Source organism: Polypterus senegalus, chromosome 1 (genome assembly GCF_016835505.1).
Source record: "Polypterus senegalus isolate Bchr_013 chromosome 1, ASM1683550v1, whole genome shotgun sequence".
NCBI classification, from domain to species: Eukaryota; Metazoa; Chordata; class Cladistia; order Polypteriformes; family Polypteridae; genus Polypterus; species Polypterus senegalus.
Window position 1 is genome coordinate 322,461,993 of NC_053154.1, and position 22,369 is coordinate 322,484,361.

Genomic DNA, 22,369 nt, shown 5'->3' on the forward strand with positions numbered 1-22,369 from the left:
ACTGTTCAATCTCCTCCTCACCAGAGATGGATTTGTGCCATACTATCCATCCTGCTTTGAACCTTGCTAGGAAATTAGATAGATAGATAGATAGATAGATAGATAGATAGATAGATAGATAGATATAGATAGATAGATAGATAGATAGATAGATGAAAGGCACTATATAAAAGATAGATAGATAGATAGATAGATAGATATAGATAGATAGATAGATAGATAGATAGATAGATAGATAGAATGAAAGGCACTATATAAAAGATAGATAGATAGATAGATAGATAGATAGATAGATAGATAGATAGATAGATAGATAGATAGATAGATAGAGTAAAAGGCACTATATAATAGATAGATAGATAGATAGATAGATAGATAGATAGATAGATAGATAGATAGATAGAGTAGAAAGGCACTATATAATAGATAGATAGATAGATAGATAGATAGATAGATAGATAGATAGATAGATAGATAGAGTGAAAGGCACTATATAAAAGATAGATAGATAGATAGATAGATAGATAGATAGATAGATAGATAGATAGATAGATAGAGTGAAAGGCACTATACAAAAGATAGATAGATAGATAGATAGATAGAGTATAAAGGATAGATAGATAGATAGATAGAGTAAAGGCACTATATAAAGATAGATAGATAGATAGATAGATAGATAGATAGATAGAGTGAAAGGCACTATATAAAAGATAGATAGATAGATAGATAGATAGATAGATAGATAGATAGATAGATAGATAGAAGAGTAAAAGGCACTATATAATAGATAGATAGATAGATAGATAGATAGATAGATAGATAGATAGATAGAGTGAAAGGCACTATATAAAAGATAGATAGATAGATAGATAGATAGATAGATAGAGTAAAAGGCACTATATAATAGATAGATAGATAGATAGATAGATAGATAGATAGATAGATAGATAGATAGATAGATAGATAGATAGATAGAGTAAAAGATAGATAGATAGATAGATAGATGAAAGGCACTATATAAAAGATAGATAGATAGAGTGAAAGGCACTATATAAAAGATAGATAGATAGATAGATAGATAGATAGATAGATAGATAGAGTGAAAGGCACTATATAAAAGATAAATAGATAGAGTGAAAGGCACTACATAAAAGATAGATAGATAGATAGATAGATAGATAGATAGATAGATAGATACTTTATTAATCCCAAGGGGAAATTATGAGTATAGAAATTGGAGGAAAGGTTAAATCTGTTCACTGTGAAGTCATTTCAGGTTATGTGTCATGTCTGTTTAGTTAATTAATTAATTAATTTATTAATTAATTAATTTACAAGGGGGCGTTATACGTTTTCACTCTGTTTGGCTTTGAAATTAACACACAAATACTTTTTAAACTTACACTTTTACTGTAAAACTTCAGTAAAAACAATTTTTTTAATTAACTTTTCGTCAATATCGCATTGAATTTTGATTCCATGTTTGGACTTCCATCGTGACAAACCAACATATAACTGCCTGTGAGAAAATTTCGTTTTCTTTCTCTCTAAATGTTTGTCTCTGTGAATTGTTAATTGTCTACGCAAAATCTATTCTAACAGAAAACTGTAAACATTTAAATACAAAAGGTATATCAAGATCTCCTTTGTTGTCTAATGTTATCGCCTGAAGATGTACTACATTACCTTTCTTGGATACATCCTTCTTTCAACAGTAATTCAGCCAGAGGAAGACCAGACGGTGTTAACGGTTGTAGATATTCTTTGGGATATTGTAAGTTGATGTTTTCATCTTCCGCACCATCACCACCAACTGTTTCAGCACAGTCTATTGATACGCATTTAACCAAATTGCCGTGTAACTGATCAACAATTTTTACTTTAATTCATTTGACTTCATAGTTTCTCGGTGCTTGGCCACAATTACCGTATACTCATTTCATCTGTTTATATCACTTTGTGATGAAATTTATCAATAAGATTTAAACATAATACGTCTTCTTTATTTGGGAAATTAAAGTGAGCAAACCGTAATAATTTATAATAGCTGAGAGAGCAGGAACTGTGTCTGACAAAGGCATCCACACGAATGAGAGTTAAGAAGACCGTGGGCATGGTTGAATATGGTTGAGAGGAGGGTGGGACTTGAACGAACTCTCGTCTCACGGGACTTGAAAAAATCTCTTGGAAAAAGTCTTGTCTCTTTTCAGGATTTTTTTATATAATACAGATTTATTCATTCATTCATTTATTTATTTGTTTGTTTGTTTATTTATTACTTTAAAAACAACACCAGGGCTGACCAAAGTGCTGTACAATAAAACCCAACATATAAGACACACAATAACCAAAAGGGTAAAAGAAACAGACACACATAAGAGCTGAAGAAGTTCATAATCAAAAAGTACACAGATAGTCAACTAAGGTCTCAGTCAACATCTCACAGTGGGTCAAGGGCCAGGGAGTAAAAGCGCATTTTTAAACAAGATTTAAAGACAGCAAGTGAAGGCGCCTGCCTAACATTTAATGGCAAATTGTTCCAGAGTTTTGGAGCTGCATCTGAAAAGTCCCGATCCCCTCTAAGTTTGCATCGTGCTTTAGGGACAAGTAAAAGCATCTGGTCTGCTGACCTGAGAGGGTGAGATGGTACAACAACAACAACAACAACATTTATTTCTATAGCACATTTTCATACAAACAGTAGCTCAAAGTGCTTTACATAATGAAGAATAGAAAAATAAAAGACACAGTAAGAAAATAAAATAAGTCAACATTAATTAACATAGAATAAGAGTAAGGTCCAATGGCCAGGGTGGACAGAAAAAACAAAAAAAAACTCCAGACGGCTGGAGAAAAAAATAAAATCTGTAGGGATTCCAGACCATTAGACTCCTCTGGGCATTCTACCTAACATACATGAAACAGTCCTCTTTGGATTTAGGGTTCTCACGGAAGGACTTGATGATGATGCTCATGTAGACGTCTGGCTTTTGATCCATCCATCATTGTTGGTGCATCATGATGCTTTGAGTAGGTGGTGGTTGTGCAGGCCACCACCACAAAGAAACCGGAAAAAGAAACAGAAGAGAGAGTAGGGGTCAGTACGGATTTTAGAGCCACCATGAATAGTTATTGTGATGAATTGAACATACAGAGTATCAGGATTAAGTTAAAGTGAAGTTATGAGAAGGCCATGTTAAAGTAATGTGTTTTCAGCAGTGTTTTAAAGTGCTCTACTGTATCAGCCTGGCGAATTCCTATTGGCAGGCTATTCCAGATTTTAGGTGCATAGCAGCAGAAGGCAGCCTCACCACTTCTTTTAAGTTTTGTTCTTGGAATTCTAAGGAGACATTCATTTGAGGATCTGAGGTTACGATTTGGGATATAAGGTGTCAGGCATTCCGATATATAAGATGGAGCGAGATTATTTAAGGCTTTATAAACCATAAGCAGTATTTTAAAGTCAATCCTGAATGACACAGGTAACCAGTGTAGTGACATCAAAACTGGAGAGATGTGCTCGGATTTTCTTTTCCTAGTTAGGATTCTAGCAGCTGCATTCTGCACTCGTTGCAAACGATTTATGTCTTTTGGGTAGTCCTGAGAGGAGTGCGTTACAGTAATCTAGTCGACTGAAAACAAACGCGTGAACTAATTTCTCAGCATCTTTCAGTGATATAAGAGGTCTAACTTTACTTATGTTTCTTAAGTGAAAAAATGCTGTCCTAGTGATCTGATTAATATGCGATTTAAAATTCAGATTACAGTCAATACAGGTACATAAGGGTGCAGCAGTTCTGACAGATAAAATGGGGCACAACCATTAAAGGATTTAAAAACAAATACAAGAATCTTAAAATGGATTCAAAAATGAACTGGAAGCCAGTGAAGGGAAGCCAAAATTGGGGTAATTGTGTTCATGCTTACTTGTACCCGTTAAAAATCGAGCAGCGGCTGTAGGTGAGCAATGGAGGCCTGGCTAATTCCAAAAAAGAAGTGCATTGCAGTAATCCAGATGAGAGGTTATAAAAGCATGTAAACAGGCTTGATGTTTGACAGTCGCCTCAACTTGTAAAAGCGACGTTTTACCATTGCGTTCAGATGGCTATCAAAGTTTAAACTAGAATCCATTTTCACACCTAAATTTGTGATTATGGATTTCTAATATTGAGCCACAGTGGAAAGGTCGATGCAGGGGGTCCCACTGGGTCTAAACAACATGACTTCTGTCTTGTTCTCATTAAAATTTTGAAACTTTATTGCCATTCCGACTCCTAATGTCAATAAGGCAATCAAGGAGGGGCTGGACAGAGTATGGACCAGGGTGCTTCAGGTGGAAATAAGCCTGACAGTCATGTCAGAGATGGACCAAGTTTTTTATCTCTGAACAGCTGACCTTCATAGCTTCTTGGCCAGAGCATCAGACTTGGGAACGATTCCTCTCTACTGCCTTGTGGAGACATTAAGCTAATTTTGTCTGATCTCCTAATAAATGCTTTCATACTAAGTATCGGTGTGTGCCACGCCGTTAATTATTTCACCCACCATGGCAGATCTTTTTAAAGTCCCTCCATTTCTCCAAAACAGGCAGCTCAGTTGTAGTGCAATTTAGTCAGGCCTCATCTCATGAAGTCTTCACTCCCAGCCCTTACAAGAACAGGCCTGCAGGCTTTCGGCGCAGCTTTAGCCATGTCCTCCAGAAGTGAACTGTATAGAGCGCTGATATACCGTGACATAAGAGACAAGATAATGCCTGAGGAGCAAGCCACATCTGGAGCAGGTTTTATTTTAATCCATTGTTGTGGAATAACTGTGTAAACCTGAACAAGAGAATAAACAATCATGCAATGCATTAATTGGATTTGGATTTGCTAAAGGCGCTACTAACCAAATTCAAGAAGCAAGTGATCTCGCAATATTAGGGAAACTCTGTTAAAATGCGATTAAAAGCGAAGAGCAAATCTGCTCCAAAATGGGAGGCCTTGAACAGTTATTTTGTTTATACTGAGATTACCAAGCGGCTTGAATGATAATGATGAAAACATAGATAGCAACTGTGTATGCAGTTATACCCCAAGTAAACAAGAGAGAGTACATGCTGTTGTGAAAGCGAGGAAACACAAAACCAGTATGTACAACTACTCCACGTTCAATAGATCTAGCAGTGAGAGCCTAACTGTAAAGCAGCGATGTGGACAGTGACTCTGCAAGGGGACAGCAGCGACTGCATGTGTGCAGCTATGTATGTGGTTATCGCACACTGTAACACGGACACAGAGGGCACCGTAAATTGGGGAAACTGTTTAATTATCTGCCTCCTTAAATTTAAAACAGAAAAGGTCCGAGGTTTAAATGACTGTTTTTCATTCCTGAGGACACCAAAGTTCTTCCATCAGATGCAGATGTTTAAATGAAGGGCAACTTACAATTTCTTCCACACTCATATATAGCAAAATGGACAGAAGGAGGGACACTTCTGAAGGCGGAACAGATGTAATATCAGAACTACTCTGTGGGGTTTCTTCCTCCCTTCTACAGCTAAACAGAGAAAAGGTGTTAGTGACTCCATTACACCCAGCTATGTCCCCTGGGTATTTACCTGACAAGATCCCTCAAACTGCTGCTGTAGTATCCATGCATTACTTATTATTACAAATAATTAGTTTTATAGTAATATTAATAATAATAGTAATATAGTAATATAGTTTTATTAGTAATATTATTATAAAATAATTATAATTGCATACACTCACCTAAAGGATTATTAGGAGCACCATACTAATACGGTGTTTGACCCCCTCTCGCCTTCAGAACTGCCTTAATTCTACGTGGCATTGATTCAACAAGGTGCTGAAAGCATTCTTTAGAAATGATGGCCCATATTGATAGGATAGCATCTTGAAGTTGATGGAGATTTGTGGGATGCACATCCAGGGCACGAAGCTCCCGTTCCACCACATCCCAAAGATGCTCTATTGGGTTGAGATCTGGTGACTGTGGGGCCATTTTAGTACAGTGAACTCATTGTCATGTTCAAGAAACCAATTTGAAATGATTCGAGCTTTGTGACATGGTGCATTATCCTGCTGGAAGTAGCCATCAGAGGATGGGTACATGGTGGTCATGAAAGGATGGACATGGTCAGAAACAATGCTCAGGTAGCCCGTGGCATTTAAACGATGCCCAATTGGCACTAAGGGGCCTAAAGTGTGTCAAGAAAACATCCCCCACACCATTACACCACCACCACCAGCCTGCACAGTGGTAACAAGGCATGATGGATCCATGTTCTCATTCTGTTTACGCCAAATTCTGACTCTACCATTTGAATGTGTCAACAGAAATCGAGACTCATCAGACCAGGCAACATTTTTCCAGTCTTCAACTATCCAATTTTGGTGAGCTCGTGCAAATTGTAGCCTCTTTTTCCTATTTGTAATGGAGATGAGTGGTACCCGGTGGGGTCTTCTGCTGTTGTAGCCCATCCGCCTCAAGGTTGTGCGTGTTGTGGCTTCACAAATGCTTTGCTGCATACCTCGGTTGTAACGAGTGGTTATTTCAGTCAAAGTTGCTCTTCTATCAGCTTGAATCAGTCGGCCCATTCTCCTCTGACCTCTAGCATCAACAAGGCATTTTCGCCCACAGGACTGCCGCATACTGGATGTTTTTCCCTTTTCACACCATTCTTTGTAAACCCTAGAAATGGTTGTGCGTGAAAATCCCAGTAACTGAGCAGATTGTGAAATACTCAGACCAGCCCGTCTGGCACCAACAACCATGCCACGCTCAAAATTGCTTAAATCACCTTTCTTTGCCATTCTGACATTCAGTTTGGAGTTCAGGAGATTGTCTTGACCAGGACCACAGCCCTAAATGCATTGAAGCAACTGCCATGTGATTGGTTGATTAGACAATTGCATTAATGAGAAATTGACAGGTGTTCCTAATAATCCTTTAGGTGAGTGTATATTATAATTATAATTTCTATATAAATATGTATATAACCGGGATTTCGGCAAACCCTAAACCCCCAAACATGAATACACACAGAGTCCCAGGTTCAGATAATAAAGTAGTTTATTCCATCCAATACCCCCAAAGTAGGACAAGCACAAATCACAGGTTCTCTCTCTCTCTCTCCACAATACTTCTCTTCTTATCACTGCACTGCCATTGAGGACCCGGGAGTACTTCCAGTGCCAGGGCTGCTTTTCAAAGGAAGTACTTCCAGGTCATATGGAAGTCCAACTTATTAGGAAGTGCATATCCCTGCAGTGTCCCCTTGTGGCACCCACGGACCACAGCAGTGCTGTGTTGCCAGACTACACTATCCAGCATGCCGTACTGGTTCCATACTGGGCACTAATATCCAGGGTCGCTGCCATCTAGCATCCTGGAGGAATAAAGAGTCCCAGCGACATGTTCTTCTGGTGGGCTGTCCAATCATCCACTCTGGCCATTGCATCCAAGTGTGAAACATTTATGCCCCTTGGCTGGGATGCCCGTTCAGCTCATGTGGTACTGACAATATATATATATACTAGCAAAATACCCGCGCTTCACAGTGGAGAAGTAGTGTGTTAAAGAAGTAATGAAAAAGAAAAGGAAACATTTTAATAATAACGTAACATGATTGACAATGTAATTGTTTTGTCACTGTCATGAGTGTTGCTGGCATATATATATATATATTGTGGAACTGGACCCGGACACAGACAGACGGACATTGTTGTTCACCCAACACACGTTTATTTACAATGATAATATTTACAATAAAGTTCAGTGCACGTCCCAGTGCCTCCAGCACCGATCTCCCAAAGTCCAGGCCTCACAGTCCAAATGCCTTTTGTTGTGGATGCCAGGGGCGATAACCCGGCCGGGATGCCTTGGAAGACCAGAAGTGGGTGTGCACCCATCTGGGACCACGTGGGGGCTGCCTTCCTGGTTGCTTTGGGGGCCACGGGTACAGGGCATGGAAGCTCCACTCTGTAGGGGCCCGTGGTCACCGCCAGGAGGCGCCCCAATGCCTTGGGGACCTGTTGCTCCAGCACTTCCGCTACACCAGGAAGTGCTGGGGGGAAGACTTTGGGAGACACCCGGGGAGCTGCCGGGAGGACAGTCGGCACTTCTGCCACGCTGGAGTGTGGTCAAGGGAGGAATGCTGGGAACACCTGGTGCTCATCCGGGAACCATATAAAAGGGGCAGTCTCCATTCATTCAGGGCTGAAAGTCGGGAGGCTGAACGACAAAGCACAGGAGAGGTGTGGAGGCAGCCCGAAGAGAGGCATTTGTGTGGCCAGGACTGAGTATTTGGGGTGTTGTGCACTGACTGGGTCTGAGTGACCATTATTAATATTGTAAATATTGTAAATAAACGTGTGGTGAGGATTAACAACATGTCCGCCTGTCTGTGTCCGGGTAAAGTCCACACTTTCCTTCTGGCCGCCTCCACTCCACTCTCGAGCTCCGTCCTCTTCCACCCGACTCTTGCTCCTGAATGAAGGGAGGCAGCCCCTTATATAGGAACCCGGATGGGCTCCAGCTGCAATCTTATGCGGACACACCCCTGTGTGGCGGAAGTGCCGGCTGCGCACCCGGAAGCCCTTCAGGTGTCCCTGATCCTCTTCCCCCCAGCACTTCCTGGTGTGGCGGAAGTGCTGAGGTCCAGGGTTGTTCAGGCACCGGGGCGCCGCCTGGCGGTGGCCACGGGCCCCTGCAGGGTTGGGCTTTCAAGCCTTCTACCCGTGGCCCCCAACACAACCAGGGTGGTCGCCCCTTCTGGTCTGGAGGAGGTAAAAGCCCTCCTCCGGTCCTCCTGGGAGGCCCGGCTGGGCTCCACCCCCAGCCACATGCGATATATGTATATATACACATACATGTCTACATATATACACACACACATATACATACATATATATATATATATATATACAGTATATCTATCTATCTATCTATCTATCTATCTATCTATCTATCTATCTATCTATCTATCTATCTATCCATCTATCTATCTATCTATCTATCTATCCATCTATCTATCTATATATATATATCTATATCTATCTATCTATATATGTATATCTATATCTATATCTAAATCTATATATATTGTGAACTTGAACCCGGACACACACAGACAGACATCGTTGGCTCCACCACACACTGTTTATTTACAATATTTACAAGTCACGTGCACCACAAACCCCAGTGCCTCCAGTACCGTTGCCCCAATGTCCAGGCCTCACAGTCTCAATGCCTGTCTCTCCTGGCCTCCTCCAGTCCTCTCTCCAGCTCCGTCTCTCTTCCCCCCGACTTCCGCTATCGACTGAAGGGTGGCGTCTGAGCATGGTGAAAGCTCAAATCCAGCCCCGTCTGCTCCTTGCAGAGCGACAGGAGACTTCTGCTTGGAGCACAGGGCGCTAGGACCCAGGGCACTCATCAGCCCCTGTCCTGCCAGCCCGTGCGGACTCGCTCACCTTACTCCGCAGGCAGTCTGCACCACCGCATCCGCTGTTGGGGAATTGCCTACTTGTTGCCGGCCCTCCTTATTAAAGTCAAGGCCGTTTTCGGCGAATCCCCCCTCATGCTTTACGGGGACGGCAAAACCTACCTTCCCCGCGGTACTCTGTCGGCCAAAGGCTCCAGCGTCGCGCCGATCCTGCGTATCACACGGCATCTCTCCCAACACGACCGCCTTCCCCTTTAGCTGCTCCAGCTGGACAATGAGAGCACCCAGCATCTGCAATAAAGGTGACTCTGCGGGCTGAAGGGACTCCTTCGGCTCACGTAGAGCCGCCGGCGAAAACAAGGAGACAGACGTCGGTGGGCTTACCTGTCGATCAGCCACACTCGTCATCTGCCTCCTGTGGGCCACTCCCTCTGGCCCAATCAGGTCTCTTCTCAGCACGAGACTGGCATTCCTTGGTCCCGCCTCTGTACCGTCATTGGCGGGCACACAAGACACACTGGCCAATCCTGTGCCTGTCAGCGGGCGGGACATCCGGCCCGCGGCCATCTTCTCTCCCCCTCTCTGGATACGGTGGCGTGCCTCCTGGCAGCCTCGCAGCTGCTGCGCGTTTTCGAGCTGCAGCGGCTACGATTTCGCAGCCTCCACGGCTGCCGCCGTCGCGCTGCCGACAGCCCATGGACCGGCGTGCTCCTGCCACCGATGCGGATCCGGGTGGTCCCTCCCTGTGGAAAGCAAGGTATGTCCGACCCCGAAGGGCCGATTACTGCAGGGCAGGGCCCCTGCCTCGGTGTGGCCTTCTCTGTCGCCACGCCGGCCTGGCCGTCCGTCCAGACAGCGCGACTCTCGGAGCCCGCTGCACTCCGGCAACACCCGTTCTTCTTCCTCCGCACCCGGGGATGGCCATTCTCTGGTCCGACGGTGGTCTTTGGGGTTAACCGCTCCCGTGGGGTTGTGCACGGGCCGCTCCCGCGGCGAGTGTGTGGGGTCCGCTGCTGCGCCAGGTCATCCACAAAATATTTATTTGGGGATCCCCGTCTTGCACCAGACAGATCGCCCCACGTTGGGCGCCATTGTGAACTTGAACCCGGACACACACAGATGGACATCGTTGGCTCCACCACACACTGTTTATTTACAATATTTACAAGTCACGTGCACCACAAACCCCAGTGCCTCCAGTTCCGTTGCCCCAATGTCCAGGCCTCACAGTCTCAATGCCTCTCTCTCCTGGCCTCCTCCAGTCCTCTCTCCAGCTCCGTCTCCCTTCCACCCGACTTCCGCTATCGACTGAAGGGAGGATGGGCTCCAGCTGTTTCCCGGCACTCCTCCGTAGCCACACCCTAGTGTGGCGGAAGTGCCGGCTGCACACCCGGAAGCCATCCGGGTGTCCCCTGTCGTCTTCCCCCCAGCACTTCCTGGTGTGGCAGAAGTGCTGGGCTCCAGGGATATTCAGGCACCGGGGCGCCGCCTGGCGGTGGTCACAGGTCCCTACAGGGCTGGGCTTCTAAGCCCTTTACCCGTGGGCCCCAACATAACCAGGGCAGATGCCCCCTCGCAGTCTGAAGGAGGTACAAGCCCTCCTCCGGTCCTCCTGGGCGTCCCGGCTGGGCTCCAGACCCGGCCGGATGCCACAATATATATATCTCCTTTGGGGTGCGAGCAGCTGTTGCTTGGGGGTGCCAGAATCCATCGAGGAAGAAAAATTAAAAACATTATTTGTACAAAATCTTAATTTATCTATCCATTCCTAAATAATTAAATGGGCAGGCTACTTCATGTTAGTGCAATGCACTGCTTGTTAAAATGGATGACTCCTGCTCTTATGTGCTCTTAGTGCTGCGTGGGTATTATTAACTACTGTATCTGTTCAAGTTCTATTTAAATTTTAAATATAAGTAATTTTTATTTAGTCGACAGAAATATGTTTAGTAGGAATGTAAGTTAAATTTAGTCATCATTGCATACATTTTTCTTCACCATAGAAATTTAAAGACTAAATTCAACTTCCATTCCTACCAAAGATATTTCTGGCGACTAAATAGAACCTACTTATATCCAAATTCGAGCTATTGAGCTGTCGCCTGCCTGCCTAAATAAGTCACCATCGCTTCGCTCTTACTTTTTTATCGTTCATTTAATCATGGCTAGTCGCTGAAAAATTATAAAATGGAAGGAGGATTACACTGAGTATGGCTTTACCAAAACAATTATTGATGGCAAATAAAGTATCCATTATTCATAAAGCTTCAATTGGTGATCTGCTTTTCTGCGTTAACCTCATATTTTTTCATACTTCTTCTCAAACCAAGGGGGTGCGAAGGTAAAATGAATCAGGAAGCGCTGACCAATGTAATCGGTGTACCAGGAAATCATGCATTGAGAGAAGTTCCCCTTTGCATGGAATGCAAAGTGTGATTAAATGCATTATTTTTTAACGTGTTATGGAGCACATGCATCGAAGCTGCTCAGCTGTGCTTGTGCTAAGAAAAAGGAAACATTTTAAAAATAACGTAACACGATTGTCAATGTAACCTTTTGTAAGTAGTGCCTGGAGGATTCAGAGTGTGGAGAAACTCTAGAGACCGCGTGTGTATTAACTTGTGGATTTTTCTGTGAGTATTTGGTGGCAGCGTGACAAAGTTGCTTCCGCAAGACCGCATTAGCCGCGGAGCTCAGCTCAGAGTGAAATGAGGTGAATGGGAAGGGAGATGATGACGTCACTCCCCCACCTGGACAATACCCCCAAGCCGCCAAGTGGAGCCCTCCCTGCAGTATGGAGGTTCCCCGAAGACCAGCAGGGCATCATGGACATTGGAGTTTTTATATGCAGCCCTGATAGATGCCATGGGGCTCACAAGGAGACGTATTTGCCCTATGCCCCGGAAGTACGTCCCAGTCACATGGACAAGGGGAATGACGTGCTTCCAGGGTGAAGAAAAAGACTTTTTACCTGACCCGGAAGTGATACAAGATCACATGGACTGGGGATTGGGAACACTTCCGGGTCAGAGAATATAAAAGGATTGTGGGAGCTCCCAGACGGCGAGCTGAGCTGGGTGGAAGGGGGGCAACGCGTCTGGGAGTTGGAGGATTGTATTAATGTAGTTAGTATTGTGTTTGTATGAGTATAATGGAGGAGAGGGTGCTTTGTGCAGTGATGCAATTTAATAAAGTCAACGATTGGACTTTTACCTGGTGTCTGGAGTCGTGGACAGGGGTTCAAGTGAGCGATAACGCCCCCTATCTGTCACAATACATATATCAATATGCTCAGGACCCCCCACCTGCTCTTCAGTTCTCCCTAGACACCCAGGGAGAAGCTAAACAAACTGATGACATCAAATCTCTGAAATGCCCATGAGGATGGGGCCACTCTGACATCATCACTCCTGAACCCGCCCTCTGGCTGTTCAGTTGAGAAGGCTCAGGAGTTGGAGATCATTGTGTTTGGGTGAAGTGTTACTAGGTATTGCTATTTTTGTTGGTTTTTCTGGTTTTTAATTTATTTTCAGCTCTTGGTATTTGCTTTTGGGGTGTGCGTTTTGGGACTTATTCACTCAGGATTGCTTCCTTTTTTTATAGCTTTTTTCTGTGTTTTTAATTATGTTAAATACATCCTTTATTTGTAAAGATTCTTTGTTTGCCCTTCTATGCTCAAGCCGAGGCTTTATGTTTATCTTCCTCCTTGTGAGGCTTTTTGCTATACTTTGGAACATTTCTTTATATTTTGAACTAACAAGCCAGTTTTCCCCATTTTTGGGCCTAGACAGGTAGAAGCCTGTAGGTAGATTTCTGCGACAAGCTGTACTCGAATGAAACTCTTCTGGGCTGACCAGTGAAGATCTCGGCTTGCTTTGTGGTTATTTTTATAGGCCTCATGCCATTTTTGTTGTTTGTGACTCCTAAACATAATAGTCCATTCCTGAAATTACCAGGAATTAGAGGGATTTAGGAGTCGTAGTGGACTTGACACTATCAACTGCTAGACAGTGTTCTGAAGCCATTAAGAAGGCTAATAGAATGTGAGGTTAAATAGCTTTATAACACACTAGTGAGGCCTCTTATGGAGTACTGGGTGCAGTTTTGGTGTCCAGGCTACAAAAAGGACACAGCAGAGCTAGAAAAGGTCCAGAGAAGAGCAACTAGGCTGAGTCCAGGGCTGCAGGGGATGAGTTAGGAGGGAAGATTAAAAGAGCTGAGCCTTTACAGTTTAAAAAAAAGGAGACGAAGAGGAGACCTGACTGAAGGGTTTAAAATTATGAAGGGAATCAGTCCAGTGATTCAAGATGGTGACTTTAAAATGAGTTCATCAAGAACACAGGGACACAGCTGGAAACTTTTTAAGGGTAAATTGCACATAAACATTAGGAAGTTTTTCTTGACATAAAGAACCACAGACACTTGGAATAAGAGAACAAGTACTGTGGTAACGCAGGCAAGTTGACAATAAGACCTTAGAGACCCTCAAAAGTCAACTTGATGTTATTCTGAGGAATGAAGTGGATTGGACTGGTGAGCTTTGCTGGGCTGAATGTCCTGTTCTCATCTAAAGTATTCTCCTGTTCTAATCAGAATACACAAGTCCACCTTATAAGAGGGATTTAAGAGTCATAGTGGACTCTAAGCTATCAACTGCCTGACAGTGTTCAGAAGCCATCAAGAAGGCTAACAGAATGTCAAGTTATATAGCGCCTTGATGTGTGGAGTACAAGTCACAGGAGGTTCTGCTCAAGTTTTATAACACACTGGTGAGACCTCATCTGGAGTACTGGGTGCAGTTTTAGTCTCCAGGTTACAAAAAGGACACAACAGCACTAGAGAAGGTCCAGAGAAGAGCAACTAGGCTGAGTCCAGGGCTACAGGGGATGAGTTACGAGGAAAGATTAAAAGAGCTGAGCCTTTAAAGAAGATTAAGAGGAGACCTGACTGAAGTGTTTAAAATCATGAAGTGAATTAGTCCAGTGGATCGAGACGGTGACTTTAAAAATGAGTTCATCAAAAACAGAGGGACGCAGATGGAAACTTGTTAAGGATAATTAGTGCAAAAACTGTAGGATGTTTTTCTTTACACAGAGAACCACAGACACTTGAAATAAGTGGTCAAGTAGTGTGTCTGACAGCAGGAGGGACCCTCAAAACTCGACTTGAGGTTATTATACAAGAATTAAGTGGATTGGACTGTCAGGCCTTGTTGGGCTGAATGGCCTGTTCTTGCCTGAGACAGTTCTAATGCAAAGTATATATTGAATCAAACACCATCCATCCAGTTTCTTAGCTTGAGTGTCCTATCCAATATCTTGAACTTGACTTTGCAGCTAATGGTATGAGGCAGAGGTCTTCCTTTTTTTGGGGTTTCAACTATTCAGATCAACTTCCTTTTTCCTCCTAAAGTAAGAACCCTGAGACTGGCACACCAGTGCCCTGCTTCATTGCCAGTCTGCCACCACAGAACAGGAAAAAAAAAACAAAAAAAGAAACTGAAGGGATTGTTGTAAATCTTACACAGAAACACATGAAGCGCCGCATGTGCAGCCATTTCCAACGTTGCTGTCTATTTAGACACAGATCTCAACAATAAAATATCAATCACAGACCCCCGGCAGGAGGTCGGCTCACTTTAGAGGAGGATAATGATGTTTCATATTAGTTATGGGTGTTTGCTGTCAGATCTCCACAAAGCTGCTGAGGTCCAGGAGTCAGTAGTCTTCCAGAGATTTTCAAAGGACTTGATGTGCCGATTGGCCTGATGCCCATGTGTGGCTCCCCGTCTGTTTCACTGGCGCTCGCACACACATGTGGCCAGGGGCACTTACATGTGCCATTTTGGCAGAGACCTTGTTATGGAAATTTTGAATATCTCGAACGGTCTCTAAGTTTCTTCTGATTCCACTTTAGTGTTTTTAAATCTGTTATTCTATAGAGTGCTGTCAGAGATTTAATGAAGACAATCTTTCCTCTCAGAATCGCCGAAGACTTCCTCCGTTGACAGATGCGTGTAAAATGGACTCACACGTCTACCCTGCACCTGGACTTCCCCCCAGCCCAAATATTTCTTAACCTGATGTGCTTCTCGCTGCAGGCTAAAACGAATTGTAAGAGTTGTAAAACAAAACTGCAAGCCATCATGCTAACTGATGACACTGAAACATCTGAGGCAGAATCAGAGGACAACTCCTCTCCAGTGGGAATCCAGAGGAAGGACGAATAAAGGAAACCAAAATGGGAAAATACAGCAGTCAGCAGACACTGCTAGGGGTCTCATTAAAGTGACTCAGATATGTCCTTTTTAGCACAAAAGGAAAGAGAAGTCCTGAGCCAGCAGCTCGACAGCAAGCCCTCAAACTCCTGACAAGTCACAAATGGTGATACCTGCCGGGTAGCCAATCACTTCTGGCACCTTTACGGTGAAGTGCACAATGACCGAGCACACGTGCTGAACAGCCTGTCAGTGCTGATTTCATTGGTTGAGAAGTGTGGCTGACAACATGCTGATTGGCTGTAGGGCCACTCGGGATGAATTAACAGAAAAACAGATATGGCACCTGTCATGTACTGTATGCGCATCAGAGGGTCACCTTCTGGGCTCACCTCAGGTTGGTGGTACCACCTCGTGATGAGATAGGGCACTGTCGCTAACAGTCTTGTCTCCTTCTTTCTCCCTCACAGCCTCGTGAAACTGCCCGTTGTGGGCAAAACAGCCAAAGAAGCCCCACCCCTTCTGGTCTTCCTAGCTTAAAGTAGGGACACTTCTAAGAGATGGCGTCTCAATTCAGGCCTGACCAGCCACGAGGAAAGTCACACGGATGCCTCCAGAGCTATCCACACAATGGTGCCCTGCTGATCCCTACTGTGCCACCGTGTACTTCATATCTGTTAGCGTGTTGGATAAACGGTTAAGGTTAGGGGTTAGTTTTGTTAAGGTTAGGATTTGGTGTGGTTAGCATGTCAGTCATTTTGATTTGTGATGACCTATAAATGTTTGTTAACAAAGTGCAGGTCTAGATATGCAGTGATGTCACTTCCGCCCTGAAACTGCTGGTGTAGACCTATGGTGATGTATGGTGCTGTGGCTGTGCGAGTCGATATATCTCGCTGCACCCTCAGTGTTTCATAAGGCATGTACTACTCTTTGTAAGAGCAATCACATCGTTACACATGCCATGTAATAGCGGCTACACACTGAGAGGCTGGCGCCTTACGCCATTCGCTGAACTTACAGAATGCAGAGGAGAGGCACTATAACGTCACACATGAACTTGCACTCTCAGTTGTGGTACACAGCCAGATACGATTAAATGCAGCTGGTGGGGTCTCGATGCGTCAGGTGGGAGGCTTCTCTAACAGCCAGTGACATTCTACAGCATCGTGATTACATATGTATGAGGCTGATTAGCATGCTCCATATATGGATATTTCAGGGCGGCATTTGAGGTGACTTCATGTACACTGTCAAAAGAACAACAAAAGAGCCACAAAAGGGTTCTGGGTAGCCTCCCGTGTGCTTGAATCCGTCTGCAAGATTGATAAACAAATTGTACAGTAGTGTCCAGAAAAGAGAACTGACTGGGTGAGGTAAAGATGGTGGTTTTAAAGTAAGAAAAAGGAAGTGATGTCATCGGGGTTGGGACTGCAACCGGAAGTGACTTCCTTGGGACCGAGAGTGATGTCTTCAGGGTCATGACCAGACGTGGCATCCTCGGGACTGGCAGTGATGTCATCAGGGTCGTGACTAGAAGTGACATCCTTGTGACCGAGAGTGACATCATCAGGGTCGTGACCAGACGTTGTGCCTTCGGGACAGGAAGTGATGTCATCAGAGCCAGGCGGAATTTCCCGAAAATGGTCTGCAGTGGAAAGAAAGAAAAGATTAGCGCACTTCGCCACCCCCTGGTCAGGTGTGAAATTGCCCTCATTTGAGCCCTTTAGATGCCTCCCATTCACACGTGTGTAACAACACATATTTGCAAGGTGATTGTGATTTATAACTGGTAAATTGTGCACAAATGTACATATGCCAGGTTTTATAAATCAGAATTTGTTTTTCTGGAGTACTCATTTTCCTGTTTTTTTCGTGCATGAATGGTTTCAGGTTTGAATCCATGCAAAGTTTTAGAAATGAGGCCCCTGATCTATTTAATAAAAAGTCCAGGAAGAACTTATATAAGTCTCCTGATGCTCCATTCGCCATAATTACAAACTAAAATTTATTAAATTTATAAAAGCACCTCCAGTTAATGATAAAGTTTTCCAGGAAAAATGCATGTATTTTCAAATTGTTAATAATAAATAAAAAATAAGTAAATACATAAACTTATTTATATAAATTATAAATAAAATGAATTATTCAAGTGTGTTCAGTTTAAGGCCCTACCTCTTTAAATGTGGCAAGTGTGCTTAAGTCGCCTTTAGGGGTCCTGCCTGTCGTGACATTGGATTGGACTTTGAGGGTTTGAGAATGTTAAATTAGGTTTGCTGATTTGAGTGTACTGCTCAGTTAAACCCACAGATAGACACACACAATTCAAATGTTGTGATTTGGATCATAATCTGTGAAACCCCATCATTGCCATATCAGATAGTTAATCTCTGACTCTAGTGGTCTGGAGGCGCTTCTTTAAGAAAAAGAATAAGGAAAATGTATGTGCAGGCCTACTGCATGTATTATTCACTCCATTAACATTTCAATTGATCATTTCTATAATGGAATTATGTAAACAATTGTGTGATTATTTTTGTAATTAAAATATGAATCTTATTGTTGGTGTTGTTTATAAAGTAAAAACCCTAAAGTGCAAGAGCTGACGATGCCTCTGTCATCTGGGATCCCCCTAGGATTTATGTTAAGTGAGTAAGTACATAAATAAATAGATAGATAGATAGATAGATAGATAGATAGATAGATGTAAGATCTAGATAGATAGATAGATAGATAGATAGATAGATAGATAGATAGATAGATAGATAGATAGATGCTTTATTAATCCCAAGGGGAAATTCACATAATCCAGCCGCAGTATACTGATACAAAGAAACAATATTAAATTAAATAGTAATAAAAATGAAAAAATGAAAAAAATAAAAATAAAACAAGCAGACAATAACTGAGTAATGTTAGTATTTACTCCCCCGGGTGGAACTGAAGAGTCGCATAGTGTGGGGGAGGAATGATCTCCTCAGTCTGTCAGTGAAGCTGCTCCTCTGTCTGGAGATGACACTGTTAAGTGGATGCAGTGGATTCTTCATGATTGACAGGAGTTTGCTTTGTGCCCGTCGCTCTGCCACAGATGTTAAACTGTCCAACTTTAATCTTACAATAGAGCCTGCCTTCTTAACAAGTTTGTCCAGGCGTGAGGCGTCTTTCATCTTTATGCTGCCACCCCAGCACACCACCGCGTAGAAGAGGGCACTCGCCACAACCGTCTGGTAGAACATCTGCAGCATCTTACTGCAGATGTTGAAGGATGCCAACCTTCTCAGAAAGTATAGTCTGCTCTGACCTTTCTTACATAGAGCATCAGTATTGGCAGTATTGGCAGTATTGGCAGAAATAGATAAATAAATAAATAAATACATAATAATAATAATAATAATAATAATAATAATAATAATAATAATAATAATGTAGTGATTTCCCACTACACAAAGCACTTTACATGGAGAATGGGGAGCCACTTCAACCACATCTAATGGGCAGCACCCACCTAGAGGATGCCATGGCAGCCATTTTTGCATCAGTACACTTGCCACACATGAGCTGTTTGGTGGTGAAGCACTGAGAGAGATAGTCAATTAGAGACAGGAGGTCATTAGGGGGCCAGAATGACTAGGCTGTAGTGGACAGTTTAGCCAGGACATCGGGGTACACCCTACTGTTTACAAAGGATTCCCAGGGATCTTTTATGACCACAGAGAGTAAGGGCTCATATAAAGGAAAGGTGCCATTTTTACAGCACAGTGTCTCCACCACTACACTGGGGCATTGGAGTCCATATTCAGACCACAGGGTAAGCGCCCCCTGCTGGCCTTACCAACACCTCTTCCAGCAGTAACCCAAGCTTTTCCTAGATGGTTTCCCATCCAACCACTAGCCAGGCTCAAATATGCTATCACTTTCCACTATTATGCTGATGTATTTATTCTTGAAAAGGGGTTTACCCCTTAAGTCCTTGTGGACTGTGTGGAAGATATAAAATCTTCCCTAAAATCTAACCAAAACCCTAACCCAGCGTTTCTCAACCTTTAAGTATTTGCGACCCGAGTTTTCATAACAGTTCTAATTGCGCCCCCCCTAACTTTTTTTGAAAGGAGCCCACTAATATCATGTTGTTCTTTTAGTTAATGTGATATCATAGATGCATATTTTATTATACCTACTTAACTTTTGTCGACAGTTATTTAACTCTATATTTATTTTTCTAGTTTCAGAATGTAGTTTAAGTTAATTTGTTTTGGTTTCAATAGATGTATTTTTCATATTTTCGACTCTTGTTTTCTTTTTTTCACATCTTCACGCCCCCCTTTTTGTTTCTTCATGCCCCCCTAGGGGGGCCCGCCCCACAGGTTGAGAACCACTGCCCTAACCCTAATTTCCTTGGTTTTTATGTAAAGAAAACTCAGAAAACTGTGAAGTTTAGGCTCTCTAACCTCCAGGAGTCTCGCTGAAGCCAGGCATGTAATTTTTACATCTGGAGACAACCATGAGTGAATTTTGCTTAAAACTGGGTGGTACCAATTAGACGGCTTGCTGAGTGTCACATTTCTAAACCAATCCAACGCCTCATGAAGGCGGAGCTCAAAGTAGGGTTGGGGATTTTGAACTGCAGAGATCAGAGGTGCTCTTATTAACCTGAACTGAGAGACAGCAAGCTTCAGATTACAATGAATCACCTTCAGTCAATAAGCTCCCTCCACCAAAAAATATATTAGAAATATAAATGTGTGCCACGTGTGCAGAAAGCATATTGCTAGTCTTAAAGATAAACATAAGATGATGAGAAGGGCAACTCCTTTCATGTACCATTAGATCATAAATTGGCACTCGCCGGCATCAATTTATGAGTGGTAAATGTGACCGATGTGTAGCCACAGGTGCCGTGTCTCCTCTCTGTTGTTCACCGTTATGACGATAGTGTAGAGTCGAGGTAAGTTTGAAAGAATTGGCAGCTATACAGTGTCACACACAGGCATATGGAAGACAGCTAAAAGGACCAAATGAAGGTAATTCCACGCCAGGCCAGGAGGTAGCAGGGTGCGCTAAATCTTTCTCTGTTATCCCTGCAGACCTGACATGGGAAATTCTGCCTGATTCCGGCCATGTTGATGTCATTTCTGGGTCCAGCCACTGTAGCGAGTTCCTCTTAACGTAAGATGAGGAGCTCAGCACACACGAGTATCTCCTGCTCTTAGGAAGAAACTAATTATATCGAGAACGGAACCAGACAGAGCCTTTGATGGAGGTGTCCTTTACGTATGAAAAAAAAATAAAATAACAATTAAGTCAGTTAAACAAACAAAAATATATATTATTAACACCCAAACAGAACTATAAACAACCTTTAACAAATCCTACACAAACCTGGACCAAGTAAACAGATATTAATATGACCCCCCCTTTGAACCCCCTTATAATGTATGCCCTAAAAAAATGTTGAAACAGAAAAGGAAATGAGATAAGAATAATAACAAAAAAAAAGAACTCTGACCACTTACAGACAGCATAAAAATATTCACATCACATACATACTGTATATATATATATAAACTGCTCAAAAAATTAAAGGAACACTTTGAAAACACATCAGATCTCAATGGGAAAAAGAAATCCTCCTGGATATCTATACTGATATAGACTGGGTAATGTGTTAGGAACGAAAGGATGCCACATCGTTTGATGGAAATGAAAATGATCAACCTACAGAGCCCTGAATTCAAAGACGCCCAAAAATCAGAGTGAAAAAATTATGTGGCAGGCTAGTCCATTTTGCCAAAATTTAATTGCAGCAACTCCAAATTGTACGCAGCACTTTGTATGGCCCCTGTGTTCTTGTATCCATGCCTGACAACATCGGTGCATGCTTCTAATGAGATGACAGATGGTGTTGTGGGGGATCTCCTCCCACATCTGGACCAGGGCATCACTGAGCTCCTGGACGGTCTGAGGTGCAACCTGGTGGCATTGGATGGACCAAAACATAATGTCCCAGAGGTGTTCTATTGGATTTAGGTCAGGAAAGTGTGGTGGCCAGTCAATGGTATCAATTCCTTCATCCTCCAGGAACTGCCTGCATACTCTCACCACATGAGGCCAGGAATTGTCGTGCACCAGGAGCCACTGTACCAGCATAGGGTCTGACAATGGGTCCAAGGATTTCATCCTGATACCTAATGGCAGCCAAGGTGCCTTTGTCAAGCCTGTAGCGGTCTGTGTGACCCTCCATGGATATGCCTCCCCAGACAATCATTAACCCACCACCAAACTGCTCATGCTGAATGATGTTACAGGCAGCATAATGTTCTCCATGGCTTCTCCAGACCCTTTCACTTCTGTCACGTGCTCAGGGTGAACCTGCTCTCATCTGTAAAAGCACAGGGCACCAGTGGTGCATCTGCCAATTCTGGTATTCTATGGCGAATGCCAATCGAGCTGCATGCTGCTGGGCAGTGAGCTCAGGGCCCATTAGAGGACATGGGGCCCTTGGGTCACCCTCATGAAGTCTTTCTGGTTGTTTGGTCAGAGACATTCACACCAGTGGCCTGCTGGAGGTCATTTTGTAGGGCTCTGGCAGTGCTCATCCTGTTCCTCCTTGCCCAAAGGAGCAGATACTGGTCCTGCTGATGGGTTATGGACCTTCTATGGCCCTCTCCAGCTCTCCTAGAGTAACTGCTTGTCTCCTAGAATCT